Raw genomic sequence first — 17,851 nt, forward strand, 5'->3', positions numbered from 1 at the left:
TTCATTATTAACTATCATAATTGTTGTGCCAACCATGAGTCTAAAAGAGAAAAGTGTTTACCATTTGGTCAGCAATGTCACAAGTGTAAAAAATGGAATAATTTTCAAAGGTTTTCCAAGCCAAGTAAACCTTGCTCAGTTACAAAGAAAGATCATTCAAAAAGGCAAATTGGTCAAGTAGGGCTGCAGTCTACTTTTTATGTAGACAGTGTATCAGTAATTGGTGAAAAGGTTAATGCAGTAGATTTATTGGCAAAGGGTGAAGTGTTTTGTACTGTCCTGATCCATGGCAAACCAACTGAGCTCAAACTAGACACTGGTTCAAAGTGTAATGTCATGTCAGCAGAAACATTTGCTAAAGTAATAGCTGGTAAACAACTTAATGTGGCTAGTTGTGTGAGACTTGTTGCATATGGAGGTGAAGAAATTCAAACTGAAGGTTCAGTAGTGCTTTCATGTTATTTGGCTGGGAACAGTTACAAGTTGTTGTTTTACATAGTTCAAAGACCTGTGCAGTCATTATTGGGTTTCAGAGATAGTTTGAGAATGGACTTGCTTTCCTTTACTAAAGAAGTTCATCATATAACCAAGTCCCAGTTCCAGTTCCAGCATCAGTGAAACTATTTTCTCAGGATATTCTGATGTTTTCAATGACAAGTTAGGCAAGCTTCCAGTTGTGTATTCCATGAAGTTAGACCCGGAGGTCAGTCCAATGGTTAGACCAGCAAGAAGAGTTCCAATAGCTATACAGAGCAGAGTTAAAGTTCAGTTGGATAAAATGGTGCAGCAAGGTGTGATTTATGCAGTCACAGAACCAACTGAATGGGTGTCGTCTATGGCAGCAGCTCACAACAAATGCTCAGACGAGATTAGAATATGCATCAACCCAAGAGACTTGAATTAGGCATTGAAAAGACCTCATCATCCCATGCAAACAGTCGAGAAAGTCGCAGCCCTGATACCGAATGCTATTGTATTTTCTGTCTTGGATGCAAAGAGTTCATTTTGGCAAGTGATGCTTGATCGCAAATCCTCATTACTGACTACATTCAGTACCCCATTTGGAAGATATAGATTCCTAAGGATGCCATTTGGAATAAATTCTGCAAGTGAAGTCTTCCAGCGTGCAATGGAACAGATATTTTCAGGTTATCCCTGTGGCATAATAATAATAGACGATTTATTGATCGGAGGCCATGGTGAAGCAGAGCGTGACAGAAACCTCAAGAAAGTTCTAGACAGAGCATGCAAAGTGAAGTTTAAGCTCAACCCTCTTAAGTGCAAATTCAGACTACCAGACGTCACATATGTAGGTCATTTGTTTACTAGTACTGGGTTATGACCAGACCCAACCTAGCAAACACCTATTCTTGAGATGCCCACAGCAGATAATGTTCAAGCTCTACAGCGTTTGTTTGGTATGGTTAACTATTTGGGCATGTTTCTACCAGATTTCAATGAACTGACAGCACCTTTAAGAGAGGTGACATGCAGAAATATTGCATGGTCATGGCTAGAACAGCACCAGAGAGCATTCAATGATCTTAAGCAGAACATTGCTGCACCACCTACACTAAGATACTGTGATGCCAATCAAGCGGTTACTCTTTCCTGTGAAGCCTCAAAGCTTGGTCTTGGTGCAGTTATTCTTCAAGAGGACAGACCAGTAGCCTATGCATCTAGAACTCTTACCCAAACTGAAAGGCAATATGCTCAGACTGAGAAGGAACTTTTGGCAATTTTGTTTGCATGTTCAAAGTTTCATGATTATATTTATGGTCGAGATATCCAGATTGAAACGGACCATCAACCCCTAGTTACTATTTTAAAGAAGTCTATGCATTCCACTTCAACAAGACTACAAAGAATGATGCTTGAGTTACAAAAGTACAACTTCAAAATGGTGTATACAAAAGGCAAATGTCTTTATCTGTCTGATACCTTATCCAGATCACTCAAAAATACAACGGAACTGCTTGATGCAGACAATTTTGACTTTGATTTCATGGAAGAATGTAAGTTTTAGACCACATGACTTGATGACCTGAGAGAACTTACAAAGACTGATCCTGTTTTGCAAAAGTTCAACAACTACATCCAGGTAGGATGGCAATATAAGCAATCTGAAGTACTAGCTTATTTTCCTTACAGAGATGAGATGTTGATGGAAGATGGCATTATTTTCAAAGGACCTAAAGTTGTTGTTCCTGCATCCTTGCAACATGAATATATCCAGATTTTGCATCCTGGTCATCCAGTTTCCAAAGCTACCAAAAGAAGAGCAAGGGGACTAGTATTTTGGCCTTCTCTAGCACAAGACATTGGCAAAATGCTTTCATCTTGTTCAGTATGTAATAGTACTAGACTGCATCTGCAAAAAGAGCCACGTTAGCTAAGTCAAGTTCCTGAACTACCTTGGTAAATAGTAGCCCCTGACATATTCGAGTGGAGTAATCAGCATTACTTGGTGTTGGTCAACTCTTATTAAAATTGGTTTGAGATTGATTTGTTGCCTAACCTAACGTCCACTACTGTTATTACTAAGTTGAAATGTCATTTCTCAGTCCATGGTAGTTCTCATAAGCTTATCTCTGACAATGGCACTCAATTTACAAGTCAATTGTTTCAGACTTTTGCAAAAGAATGGGACTTTACATGTTACCAGTAGTCCTGAATATCCACAGTCAAATATTCTAGCTGAAAGTGCAGTACAGAGTACAAAGCAATTACTAGAGAAGTCAAAGTGTGACAATACCAACGTCTTTTTAAACTTACTTAATCTCAGAAACATGATATACTTGGCTCACCTGCTCAAAGACTTCTATCTAGGCAAACTAGAACTACCCTGCCTATCAGTTCCAGTTTGATGAGGCCGAAAACTAAGAACAACAGAGCAATTAAAGCCCAACTATTCAGAAAGTGTTCTTTTCAGAAGTCTAGTTATGGTAAAAAGAGCAGATTTCTTCGTCCATTAAAAGAAGGAAAGACAGTGAGGATACAGACGGTGAAAGGTTTCGAACGGATTGGTCAAGTAAAAGGTATATGTGCCGAGCTGAGATCTTATGCAATCTGTGGGTGTGGAGTACAGGAGAAATCGCACACATATTCTTCCTGTAGCAGAACTGATACCGCAGCATTGTTTCTGTGACACAGACTCTAAATCTCAGAGCAAACCAGATAATGTTCCTGTTCCAGAACGTATTTTAATTTCAACTTCCATTCCTGATGATGTTACAGATGTCCCTAAGGTTGAGCATTCAGCAGAGACTGCCCCATTTGCAAAACCTGATTCTAAATTCTATGTCACACGATTTGGTCACATCTCCAGACCTAGTGTGAAATACACAGCAACCTGGACACGAGTGTCTATATGTATTTAATTCTGTATAATTGCATATCAAAGAATTATCTTGTATTTATTGCACACCAATCAATGTTTTCTATTGAAATGTGATTTATTTCTCAAGAGGAAGGGTGTAGAATATCTATGTGTATTGTACATTTAAGAAATATTTCCAAGGACTGAACGTGCATATAATTTACAAGCATGTGCTAGCTTCAGTGACATTTTGAAAGTGCAGCCAGAGAGTGAACATGTATGAGAGAAATGGTCAGTCTGTTTATAAGTTTATCTAAGTTAAAGTTATTTGCCTCAGTCGTGATGTGTTTATACATAATAAAGCTGCTTGAACCGAACCCACGCATGTTCATAGGTTCATAGATTCATAGGTTGGTACTAGGCTATCGGCCCTAGGGCCTATACAAGCCTAGCCATAACAATTCCCTGGCTATTTCTTCCCACAATATTTACTTCCCTGGACCCCTGTCTAGCAGGGTGACTGACGTAATCCCCGGGGTGAATTTCCTATCTCCCATCCAATCGTCAAGGTTCCTTTTGATGAAGGCCAAAGAGGCACTCTCCTTGACATGTATGGGCAGTCTATTCCAGAGTCTGGGGAGTCTCTGGGTCAGGAACCTATCCCTCCAGCATGTTTTGTTTATTGTGATGACAAGATTTAGATCCCTGAAGCATGTGGCATCTGTTTCATCCTGACTGGGTGAATGAAAAGTAAGTTACTGGACTTAGAAGTGCATGAAAAAAATCACGCTGTAGAAACCATGATATGTGTGAAACAATTTTTAAAGACACTGTAAAAAAAATGTCGGAACCATACTCTCGACCCCTTAGAGTAAGGAATCTGGACAAAACCTTAAAAAAAGTGGTACAAATATGGACAGTTTTGAAATATTGATCTTACAAACTTAGAACATTGATAGAATAACAGGTTTTGCATTAGCATGAACTTTCTGAAGGGTATGAAATCTAAAACTCAAATGTCTGTCATTATTTTCTAACTTCAATCTTTAATGATTTGTCACTAATTTGCCAGACAGCCACAATTTTATGAAAAACGGACCAAACATATAAGGCAAAAAAAACTGGACATTCTGTGGAAATCTGTACAGTTGACAGGTATGGTCGGAACAGATGACTGGCTTCTTTAGCTGGCGAGGAAACATAGTTCTTAGCATTTAAACTGAATTTAAAATCTAAAAGATAGTGGATTTGAAGCCACATGTTATTTTAAAATATAATCATGGATACATTTTCTGTCATTTTTTATAGTTTCTGTTGCATGGTCTTGGTTAAACCTTGCATGACAATTTTGTTTATTTTAGAACAAAATAAAAGACTCACAGTACACTGAAAAAAGCGCAAAATTGCACACTGAAAAATGTTTCACAAACGATGTTAACAGTTTAATCCAATATAAAACCCAAGGTTTTAATACTTTCATCTTTCAGGTAACTGACTTCTTCAGAAACCAATACAAAATCAAGTAACATATCAATCTTTTAAATCCATAGTACAATGAATAATTAATCAGCTGACCCAATAATACATCACATAACACCATTTGTTATACATATTTGAAAATCATAGAAAGATGTTTCTATAAATAAAAAAATACAAATGAGGATTTTAAATTTAAAAAATAATAACAAAACTGCATTTGAACAGCCTAAACATTTAAAGCCTACAAAACAAATGAATTAATCTATTAATCAGCATTTTGCTGCCCTTAACTTAAGAACACTCATGATGGATGCTGTATCATTATTGCCTAAGGGTTTTGTGGCATCCAAAATAAGTTGCCACAACAACTCCTTATATTCTAAGATGGCTTCCCATAATCCACCTCTAGTTCTCATGACACTCCCAGTTAATAACTGCAAAATAAAATAAATAAATAAGCCTTAGCGTTACACTCGTGATACCATTTCTAATGTATTGGACATGTGACTGTTTTACATGTTCATCCTATATAAGTTGATTATTAGGAAGTTATCCTAGTAGGCTGGTGGAGATGGAAATTTTTTACAATAGAATTTATGTATATATGTATGTATGTATTTATCATTGCTGACAACGACCAGCAGGTGTGTCTTAATATTGCATCAATCTTACGTTTTGACATCTCAGCAGCTGATTGTCTTATCCTTCGTGGACCACGATGCAGCAAATAATGACATTTTTGTGTAAAATGTGATCAACAAATGGTGTTTTGTGATGTATTATTGGGTCGGCTGATTAATTATCCAATGTACTATGAGTTTAAAAGCTTGGCAATGTGTTATTTGATTTTGTAGTGGTTTCTGAAGAAGTCTGTTAACTTCATGCCAGGAAGAGGGTAAAAAGGAGATCAGGCAACCTAGTATGATGCCACCCTGATGGCTGTGTAGGGCTTGGTATTACGTCTTACACACTGACCTACCCAATACCCAAGGCTCAGAAGTTATGCATGCACTATTAGAGCCCCTCTATCCTCCATATGGAATTATCAAACAATGCAACATAGAACATTAATGGGGTGCAGCTTATGTGGGTCATTAGTTCTGTAATTTTTTTAAGTGAAAGCATGTACTTCACTTTATTAATGCAGAGGAGAAGACCATCAGGATTTAACTATGTCTGGAGGGTATGAAAGGCCTGCTGTTGATCAGACTAGATAAAATGGATGCAGCTCTGTCTAATGCAATAGCTGTATCTATTAAATTACATTTCTTTCCACTTTGCCATTTGGAAATTTTCTCTGAGTCTGCATTGAACTGAAGTTTCTTGGCCACCAAATATACATACACAAATAAAATAAAACAAAAAGCTGCTTTACTTTCTAACCTCAAAATGTTCTGTACTTCTTGTTTTGCTAGCTTTCCCCAAGTCACCACCATCACCACTGGGTGGAATGTGGAACAGGGAAAGTATATACTACAAGGGTTTTTCCGAGACATCAGACCTGTTACAAATATGCATTCCAAAGCTTAGTCAACTAGTCTTCAAAGGAACATGACACTTTTCAAGATCATTTCAGATAAATGCGAAGGGCAGAGCTGTCAAAATTTCTGCCTTCCTCTTAGATTAAACCATCAGATAACAATAATGGATAAGCTTTATTTATGCTAAGAAAGCAAAGCTACAGGAAACAAAGCTCTGAAGGGAAACATGAATTATCCCTCTGGAGAGTGCTACCAACAAAGCAGTATGCATCCTGTCTTTATTCATTTATGTTTCTTTAGTATCTTCAGTATTTTATGAATGAAAGATGGGAAAATAATACTCTTAGCTATGCTTGACTGGCTTTACTAAAATGTTTTATATATATATATATATATATATATATATATATATCTGTGTGTGTATAAATATGTGTGTGTGTGTGTGTGTGTGTGTGTGTGTGTGTGTGTGTGTTTGTGTGTGTGTGTGTGTGTGTGTGTGTGTGTGTGTGTGTGTGTGTGTGTGTGTGTGTGTGTGTGAGACTGCATGCACGTTATATAGCTATCTATTTATTTGTCTACAGGTGTGCTTAAAATTTCTTTTGTGAAAGCAGTTAACTTGGTCAACAACATTGATATGGTAAAAAAGGCTATTTCAATAGCTCTAAGGGCTGTTTTTGGGGGGTGGATGGTCAGCTACCTTTGTAGAATCAAGTGGTCCCCTCATCCCAGTTTAACCTGCCTTCATTTCACTTAAGAGCAGAATCTCATTTTCTCAGTAACTAATGATATGAAGGCTATGCATAGCATTTTTGTAACAGAAAACAAAATACAATTAAAGTACATAGTTATATTTTGAATTTATTATGAAAATCTCTGTCAAAGGTACATAGGTTCCAGGCGCTAAAGACAAATAAGTGCTACTACAACACGAAACCTGATGTTAACATATGATGTGATGATGTCAGTTTTCATTCTTTCCTCAACTGATGGGTTTGGACCTGATCCCTGAGATCTGACTCAGCCATTGCTAAAGCTCGTGGCAACCAAAATCTCTCCAGCGTCTCCCTTACCCATAATGCACCAACCCCAACTGTCTTAGATCTCGTTTGCCACTTTACCTGAAAGACGTGACCATTACTCTCAAGTAGATAGGTGTTTTAAGTTGTGTTCGTCTTTTCTTAGCTAATCTTTAACATTCTTAAGTTTTCTTTATACATTTACCTTATTGATTCACTTTTTATCCCTTTTACTAGCTAAAGCAACATTTCTATCACTTTCCTTTTCTGTACAGCCTGTACACTTGAATACTCTTAGTACTTTTTTCACACTTCTCTGCTTTGTGTAGTCTCTTTCATCACCATTGTTGGTAGTTTCTGTATTTCTTTGTATCTTTAACCAAACAAAAAATAGTATAAATATATATATATAATTTTCTGTCTGGTGTTCCCCTTTAACTTCCTGTCTTGTTTCCACTATGGTAGAGAAAGAGAAAGGCCCAACTGGGTTCAAAAAATGTCTCAAGACTGGGCACAAAATTCAGTTATCTGACGCCCACACTTTATGTGTATACTGCTTGGTTCTCTTCATCTACAACAGGACTGAACTATTTGTCATGGGCTTAATCTCAGAGCTCTGACTGAAAGAAAAAATAAACTAATTCTAAAAGAGTTGCTTCCTTCCTCTTTTGGAGTGGCTTTATCTGGAGCTATGTCACCAACAAAATCTAAAACATCTAAGTCTCATTCTTCTAGCTCTTCTGCTTCTTTCTCTAAGGTTTTGGACCAGTCAAAAAAAAGATCTCAATACAATCTGACCTCTCCATCAGATCCTAATAGTAAAAAATCTAAATTATTGGATCAGACCTCAACCTTGCATCCAAAACAGAAAAAAAAGGGATTTGTCCAATCTGACATCAACATCAGATCCAAATTTGTTGGATCTGACTTCTTCAGGTCCAGTGAAAAAGACAATTGATCCAGCTACTCCTTTGACCTTTATTTTCCTGCCAAGGACCAGATACTTCTCTTCGGTGAACCCAGATCTCTCTAGGTTCCCTCTCCCTTTTTGGAGAAACAAAGGTCCCCCCTTCTGTAATATTCACTCGCTCTTCCAGGAGTTTAACAGAAGAAGGTGTGGAAAGCATGCTGAGAAGGATTATGTCTGCACAGAGTGTGATGGGTGTTTTTCCGGCTCCTTCTTCTTCAGGTCAAGTGGTCCGATCATCCATTACACCCCCTTTACCAGTTCCTCCTTTGTCTCTTTCTGCTGTCTCAGAGTCCTTGGATCTGAGCCATGCAGCTCCATCTGATTCAGATCCATGGAGACCTTTATTCATGGATCCAAAGTTCATGCTGAACACTTTGATTCAGTGGGATCTGGAGAGTTCTCAGAACCAAGGCTTCCTTGCTGGGTCCGAGGTGTTGGAGTTGACTCCAAAGTTATCAAAGCCATCTCTGCATCTCGGAGCCTCAGCATGGGTCAGCTAAGCTCTGGCTTCTGCCCTGGGGGGTTGTCTTCAGAGTATGAAGGTACAACTGTCCAAAATCTTGCCTTTTTGGATCCGAGGTCCCCTCCCTGTGTGGGAAGGTCTGGCTTTGAGGCTATGGAGAGAGCATTGTCTGCCTCAGCAACACAGACAGTTCTTATTCCCCTCGGATCCTCAGTCTGTAGCCTTGACATCTCTGTGCTCAGATTCTCATCCCTCCTTTCCCCAGAGATGGCCAGTACTGATACCCCAGGCTTCCCAACAGAGAATCCCAATTTCTTCTGATACCTCCCCTGAGCATTCCATTGAGGAGATCCATAAGAGTAAGACATGCAAGACGAAGCACTTGGACTCTGCAGAGGAGTCTATCACAGAAGATACAGACTTCAATGAGGGTGAAGGGTCCCCACGGTCACCTCCTGAAGATATCTCATTTGGAGACATCCTTGAAATTTTAATATGGAGAGGTGGCTGGATGTCCAGAAATCCTTTGTCTGAGGAGTCTGTATTCCTGAAGGCTTTTGGTACAGGCCTGTCTACCTCCTGGGGACAAATATTACTGTGCCAGAGAGCCTGGCTCGAAATAACAACAGACACTTGGGTGCAGAGGATAATTTCCATAGGTTATATAATACCTTTTCCTTTCCTCCTCCAATTTCAAGAAAAATCCACACTGTTCCATCCAATCAGAGGGAACAAGCAGCAATTCAGGTACAAAAGTTGCTAAAAAAAAATAGTAATTCAAAAGGTCCCACTAGACCAGTTAGAATCCAGAACTTACTAGAGATTCTTTTTAGTGCCAAAAAAAAAAAACAGGGAACTGGAGACTAGTTTTGGATCTCAGTAACTTAAACAAGTCAGTTCGATGCACCAAGTTCTGGGTAATCACGGTTCAGTCCATTCTACCCTTTCTGGGCAAGGACAACTGGATGTGCTTGATAGACTTTCAGAATGCATACTATCACATAAAAATGAACATGTGATCCAGAAGTGTTTTAGTCTGCTGGCAGGGTGCCAGTCATTCCCAATTTAGAGTTCTGCCCTTTGGTCTCACCACAGCCTCCAGGGTGTTTACCAAATATATGGCAATAGTAGCAACTCACTTGAGACTGCAGAGATTCTGGGTGTTTCCATATCTAGATGACTGGCTCATTATTGCCTCAAACAAGCATCTATTAATAAAGGCAAGAGATCAGGTTCTCCAGACATGTTCTCATCTGAGGATAACAATAAACTATGAAAAGTCTCCACTGGAACCAACTCAAAACTTGGAATTTATAGAAGCGCAGTTCAACACAAGGCCAAAGATAACCTCACTGCCACGGCCAAGGGTTCATAGCTTTATAGGTCATTAACAGGCTATCTGCTCTTATAGGTTCATAAGTTCATAGGTGTGTACTAGGCTAATGACCCTGGAGCATTTACAAGCCTAGCCCATAGGATTACCCTGGTATCATGCCACCCGTTAAACATTTCCTGAACTAAATGATGCCATATCCTATGAATGTCTAAATCTGTAGTGTTCCAATATCAGCAAGACTGCTAGTAGGACAGTGGGCACTTCTCATAAGCAGGACTAAAGTCAGTTACTGCAGAACCCCTGCACCCCCCCCCCTTGCCTTTGGGACTGCAATACACAATACAGTTTACATGCAAATTAGGCAAAAAAGTCTCCCACTTAGAATGTACTGATTAAAAAAAACATGGTTCTCAATTTATGGTTAGTTATAAAAGGTATCATTCTTATAAGCAGACTCATGTAAACCCAAGGCTAAAACTAATACAATTAAAATGTAAAACCTAATTGCACTTAGGCAAGCATGATTTGGAACTGGCTTTCATTATAACAGTTAAAAATTATGTCCTTAAATTTAAAATAAAAGCAGTGATTTTCAGTAATGTTTTCTCTCTGACTGTGTTGCTGCAAAACACTTCTTGTACTTTTCAAAAGAGGATGCTGTTAGAAAGCTCTGCTGCATTTTTTGGAATTCCAGCCTGAATCTCAGACTCAATACCACAATGATCCTGCCCACGGAGGATTTTGAAGTAGCCATTATCACCCCAGTCTGTATTCCATGAGTTAGCAGCCAGCCAGTAAGGAGTGTTGTTTTCTATGCCCCAGCCCAAGATCTTAATAGCATGGCCCCCAACTGCTTCTCCAGTGAAATACCTCACTAAAAGAATCACAGGGCTAAAGCAGATGCCATATGCTGACCGTCTAAAAAACTCCAGCTATACTCTGTGACATATCTTCTACTCAGAGGCGATCTCTGCTTAACATACAAGGCCATGTCAAACCCTGAGCTGTTGGACATGCTCCACTTAAAGAAATCCCAATCCCTCAGAGCCACATGCTCCAGGGATCTAAACCTTATCATCACAATGAACAAAACATGCTGGAGGGATAGGTTCCTGACCCAGAGACTCCCCATACTCTGGAATAGACTGCCCATACATGTCAAGCAGAGTGCCTCCTTGGCCCTCTTCAACAGGAACCTTGATGATTGGATGGGAGATAGGAACTTCACCCCGGGGATCATGTCAGTCGCACTGCTAGTCAGGGGCCTAGAGAAGTAAATATGGTGGGAAGAAATTTCCAGGGAATTGTTATGGCTAGGCTTGCATAGGCTTTAGGGCCAATAGCCTAGTACCAAACTATGAACCTATAATGCTGGTACACACATAATTTATACAGCAGGAAGTCCTCATATACCCCTCTCCATGGGTCCATTCTTATAAATTTCTTCCATTATGCTTTCCTTAGAGGAAGGGACACTATAAGCATATTCACCGTAAATCTTATCCTTTTCATATGAAGGAGTACAACCAGCATCACTCTTTTTCACACAGGGTGGTGTGTCACCTCCTTCTCCAGAACATGGTGGCTGTGAGCCATTCACATGATGCTCACAGGGAGGAATAGTATATGGCCTGGAACATATGCAAGAACCATACAGCCCCCCAGACATCGACCCACTTTCAGTCCAGTACTGCCACGCTTCTGATGGACAGCCACCATTGCATCCCATTCCACACTCAAAGTCGCAGCATGAAAGCAGATTTTCAGCAGATACCTCCACATTTTGCTTTCCCCCAGAGTGGATGCAGACATGGTCAGACATAGACTCTACAGCACCAAATGTCCAACATGTGCCACAAGATCCCTGATCTCGAATCTCTCAGATTGTTAGACAATTGGGCCACTGAGTTTGTGAATCAAAGTTATCAGGAAGCTTCACTTTTTCAGAATAGGAAGTCTTTAAAGGCAATTTTGGACCATGCAGAATTGTACCACACAGACGCTTCAAATAACTCTGATCCACATTGTAAAAGTTTTGTCCAGCCTTCCATGTAGTATTTAATTTGTTAATGTGGTTGATTATATCCTGTGACCAGGTGGAGGAAGATGACAAGCTTTGAGAGTTGGCAAAACCCAGGAGGAGACAAAATGTAACTAATGAATGCCACATGATGGATGCTGGCACAACTTAAAGGCAAAATGAAAATCACAGCTTATCATCACAACCTTGTCTGTATTCCTGCCAAGCCTGTCTCAGTTCAGACTATAACATCACAGGTCAGAAAAATAATCTGTGGTACCAAGATTTTGCCTCGCTTGGCCCTTCAAGCTCTAGGATCAATGCCAGCGGCAACAACACTAGTACCTTTAGCCAGATTTTACATGTAAATTCTACAGTGGATGCTAGTAACACAGTGGTCGATACTTTACCAACCAATTTCAACAGCAATATGAATCCCCCACACATGCAACAGGGATTTCCAGTAGTGATTTTGATCAGACCAGGTTCTACAAGGCCATTCGTTCATTCCCCCTCAGCCCAAGGCCATAGTGACCACGAATGCTTCCCATTTGGGGTGGGGAGGCATTTTCTGGAGAAAACTGTCCAAGGCACTTGGTCCCCAAAGAGGCCAACTTGCATATCAATGTCCTGGAGATGAAAGCAGTGCTTTTAGCATTGCAAGCCCTTCAAGATGGCTCTCCCTTCAGGGATAATTGCAATTTAAACAGGCTGTATGTCAGTAGTTTGGTACATCAACAAACAAGGAGGGACCAGATCATATCCTTTGTGTCAAGAAGCTCTCAGAGTATGGCAATAGGCAATCTCTTCCAACTGCTTTCTTGCACATTCCGGAAAAGTCCAACATGATAGCAGAAGCTGAACAGGTGCATTCTTCTACCTCACTAGTGGTCCCTCAACAAGAATGTAACAGAAATCATTTTCCATCAGTGAGGCCTGCCTTGCTGTGATCTTTTTTCTTTTCCCTAAAACAACAAATGCAGCAGCTACTTTGCCCTAATTCCCCTGCAGGGGGAATCACTGATGGATGCTCTTCTTCATGACTGGCCACCCGGTCTTCTTTATGCTTATCCATCAATTCTGATAATTCTGAAATTCCTACAGAAAGCTGCCATATTGAAGAGCAAAGTCGTCCTCATTGCGCCTTACTGGCCCCGACAGATTTGGTTTCTCTTCCTTTGGCTTCGCTTGCTTCACCAACCTTGGATTCTGGATCCGATTCCAGACCTCCTGTCTCACCTGACAGGCATGATGCATCCAGACACATCAAACCTCAGGCTGACAGTCTGGCTTCTTCAATAACATGAATAGCCAGACAACCTATGCTCTTGTTACCTGTCTGACATATACTTTTATCTTCTCATAAACCCTTTACACAAAAACTCTGCTCCAATAATTTGAAAAGGTTTGGTCACTGGGCTCATCAAAATAATGTTGACCCTTTTTCAGCTCCCATACATAACATCCTTGAATTTATGGCCCTGTTTTTTAAGGAAGGAGCTAGTTCCTGTACAGTTAAGGTTCAGTTAGAAGCAGTACCAAATTTTCACATTGGATTTGAGGGTTCCTCTGTTGCCTCTCATAATCTCTGCAAATCCTTTTTGCAATGCACTCTTCTTTTAAGATCTCTCTTTAAAAGCCCTACATTTTCATGGAACCTGAATCTGGTATTGCAAGCCATTATTCATTCCTCCAAGAACCAACAGCTAAGTGTGACTTTGCACAACTTTCTTGGAAGACTATTTTTCTGATAGCCATTACTTCTGCCAGGTGAATTTCTGAGCTTCAAACCTTGTCCTCAAAACGTCCTTACTTAATTTTTCACAAGGATAGAGCTACATTATGAACTAATGCATCGCTTCTTCCTAAGGTGGTGTCAGAATCTAATATCAATCAGTCCGTTAATTTGCCAGTATTCTTTCCTAAATTTGCTAACGAGGGCTAACATGTTACATTTATTGGACATTCACGGACAATTACATTTTTACCTGCATAGAACAAAATACATCAGAAAAACTGACCAATTGTCTGTTTCATTTGCAGAAGTAAAACTGGGAAAGCTAGTTGCCAAAGTAACTTTAGCCAGGTGTCTGACCGATTGTATTTCATTTATTTATAACAAATTGGGCATTACCTTAGCAAAACAGAAATGGACCCATTCTACTAGATCCTTGGCAACTTCTTAAGTATTTCAGTCTAGAATGTCCATGGATGATATATGTGCAGCAGCAACTTAGACTACTCCCATATCTTTGTTACTCATTATACATCGGATCTGGTCTCCAGTGGTAGGGCATCATTTGGTGCAACTATGCTCAGGAATATCCTTCCTTGAGTCCACCCGGGATCTTAGGTAACTGGTGACTCAGTCCCATCAATTGAGAATAGAATAAAAATTGACAACATCAGATAAAGAAGTTATGTACTCAGCATAATGTTCCATCTGTGTTGTCCATTTTCATTCTTCCTCAACTTCCCACCCACCAACCCCCATCCAAAACCCCTGGAAGAATGAGTAGTTAGAGGACATCACTGTCCCTTATATTGCACTCTAGATATAGTCTTCTTGCTATTTGACTGCAGATATTTCCTTTCTAGTAAAGTCTGCAAACAAGATATGAGGTACTTGGGACTGGTGCGTTATGGGTAAGGGAGAAGCTAGAGAGTTTTTGGTTGCCATGAGCTTTAGCAACGACCAAGTTGGATCTGCGGGATTGTATCCGAACCCATCAGTTGAGGAAGAATGAAAATGGACAACACAGATGTTGTGGTAAGTACATAACTTCTTTTTAAGCACCCTGTGGTTAGGTATCACACTAGGTAGTCAAATATCACAGTTCAAGCCAGCAAAAACAGAGGCAGAATAAAAAAAAAAGAGATTTGTTTCTGCCTCCTGCCAGTACCAGTAACATGTCCCTGAATTCCTTTTATAAACTTAGAAAGTAGGTAGAATAACAAAATGTATATTCACCTGCATTTTCTGAAAGCAACATAGTCTGAAACTCAAATGTTTGTCTTTATTTTGGGAATTCAGTCCTCAGTACTATGTACAAAAAATCATATTTTATGAGCAACAGACCAAACATATGAGGCAAAAATCTGGATGTTGTATGAAAATCTGGACAGCTGACCATAATGGCAAGTTCAGTATAAACATACCAGACTGTGTTACACTGTATTTCTGACAGCACTTACGAAATGCTTTATGTTTTGAAAGACGGTAAAACCCTTATTTTTTCCCCTGTGCCTAGTAGTACATGAAGTAGATAAAGCTCCGTGCACTAAAAAGAGTTATGACCAGTTCTCCGATCATAACCTTTAATTATGTGCTCTTTACATGGAAGCCATTTGCTCTCAAGGTGAATTTATTGGTATCTATGTTTCCAACAGAAAATAAGCCAGCTATGATTGCCAGCACAATCATTATTCTGTATATACTGTGAGTTTTTAACTATGTTTGATTCATAAAGTCCAGCATCTTTCTTTTAACAAGAAACATCTTTATACAATAAATAAACTCTTTATGCAATAAATAAACTCTATTTATGCAATAAATAAACTCTATAATAAATGGAAAAAACTTGCTGTCCAGGACCAAGTAGGAGCAGGTATCTAATTGGAAGCTCTCTCTCCTTAGCCTGAACAAGCAAATAAGAGCACTAGTGAAATCCTCCAAAGCAAACTTCAGGTTCAAACTGGCTATATCTGCTAAAGACAGTAAGTCGTAAGGCTTTCTTCACATATATCCGCAATCTCAAGGGAAGCACCCAGATCTGCTCAAAACTGGTGGTCAAGGACACCACATCCACAAACCATGTGGCTATAGCCAACCTGCTGGCAGACAGGTTCAGTGAAAACTTCACCCCTCTGTCCCCCCATCAGTAAATCAGGACATCCCCAGCACCTGCCCCTCTCCCCTTATCTCTAGGGAGCAAGTCATCACTGCCCTCTCAAAGGCAAAAAATATAGCCTCCATGGGACCCAATAACGTATCAGGCTGTATCCTACATGAACTCAGGCAGGAACTTGCAGCATTATTAGGCACCCTATTCAACCAAAGCCTGAGTACTGGCTTCATCCTAGCTGAGTGGAGGACAGCCACTGCCATCTCTTTTCTTAAAGGTGGAGCGTCCACCGATCTAGGAAATTACAGACCTATCAGCCTAACTAGCCTAATCTGCAAGGCCATGGAATGGATTATCATGGACCTCATTAACAAGGGCATTGGCAACCTCCAAACACTTGATCCCACCCAGTTTGGTTTCATCAAGGGGAGGTCATGCCTGTTAAATTTGGGTGACTTCTTTGAGACAGTCACCAAAGCCATGGGCAAGGGGAAGACAGTGCACACTACCTACCTTGACCTGACCAAAGCCTTTGACACTAGTCCTCACTTGGGTATAATAGATAAACTCTCTCAACTAGGCATAAATCCATATGTTACCAGATGGGTAGCAAACTGGCTTACTGATAGAACTCACCTAGTCAAAATAGGGGAAGCCACCTCAAGCAGTAGACCCGTAATGAGCAGTGTACCCCAGGAATCGGTTTTGGGGCCTCTGTTGTTTGGGATATACTTTTTTGAAGTGCAGGCCAAAACCAGTGGACTATGGCTGACCAAGTTTGCAGATGACTGCAAGCTGGGTGCTGTCATAAATTCCCCTAGTGATGTGGGCATCCACCAAGAGGGTCTCACCCAAACAAATGACTTGTGCCAGAAACATGGTTGCAAACTGAATGCCAAAAAAATGCATCATCATCACCTTTGGAGAGAGTGATGTCCCCACAAGTTATCACATTAATAATAAGGTCCTAAGCATGCAATCAGTCATGAGGGTCTTGGACACCCAGGTTGATAGAAAACTGACTTTTGACCACCATGTTGCCTCCATTGTATGGAAAGCTTTCTACATGGCCCACCTCATGAGTAAGGGTATTTCATCCAGGGACAAGGTGGTCATAACATCTCTGTATTCTTCCCTTATAAGACCTATTATTGAGTACAATGCCCCTTTCAGCATGTACCTCACAAAGCACATGCAGCAGCTGGAGAGACCACAGAGGGTTCTCACCAGGAGAATCCATGGCGTCAAATATCTACCCTACACAGATAGGCTAAAAGGCCTATCTCTCTCTACTCAGTCTCATACAGATTCCTCAGAGCTGACCTCTGTCTGGCATACAAAGCAATATCTGACCCTGCCTTGATGGGACTGCTGCATATTCTCAAGTCAAGCTCCACTCAAGTAATCTGCACACGTGAACTCGACCTGGTCTGTGACATCAATAGGACTTGTTGGCGGGACAGGTTTGTGTCCCAGAGACTCCCCCTTCTGTGCAATAGACTCCATCTCCACATCAAATAGAGTACCTCATTAACCCTTTTTAAGCGCAACCTGGATAACTGGATGGGGAACAGAAAATATACCCCTGGGATTCCACCTGTGTCCCTGCTGGACAGGGGCATCATGTGCTCACTTGTCAGAACATGGGCTAAATTCTTGGCTAGGCTTGTACAGGCCTCAGGGCTAATAGCCTATAACTTCCTATGATCCTATGATCCTAAATTATCACATATGACATAGGCAATCATACATTTATATAAATGAAAACAAACCATATCGACATAATTTTAGTTGCAAACATTATACATCACTTATAATCTATCCAGTCATTGTTAGTCAAACATTACATAGCTTGTTCAAATCCTTCCTTCTTTTAAACCTCAGTCCTCCTCAGCATGTACTGCTCCCACAATTCCATTTTT

At 40.2% G+C, this 17,851-nt stretch overlaps 1 pseudogene; it reads right to left on the reverse strand.

Moving 5' to 3' along the window:
- Positions 1 to 10,677: 10,677 nt before the first annotated feature.
- Positions 10,678 to 12,234, reverse strand: LOC122807594 (annotated as a pseudogene).
- Between the last annotated feature and the right edge of the window lie 5,617 nt (positions 12,235 to 17,851).

The sequence above is a fragment of the Protopterus annectens genome, chromosome 7.part1, assembly GCF_019279795.1.
Source record: "Protopterus annectens isolate FY-2018-M chromosome 7.part1, PAN1.0, whole genome shotgun sequence".
In the NCBI taxonomy this organism is placed as follows: Eukaryota; Metazoa; Chordata; order Ceratodontiformes; family Protopteridae; genus Protopterus; species Protopterus annectens.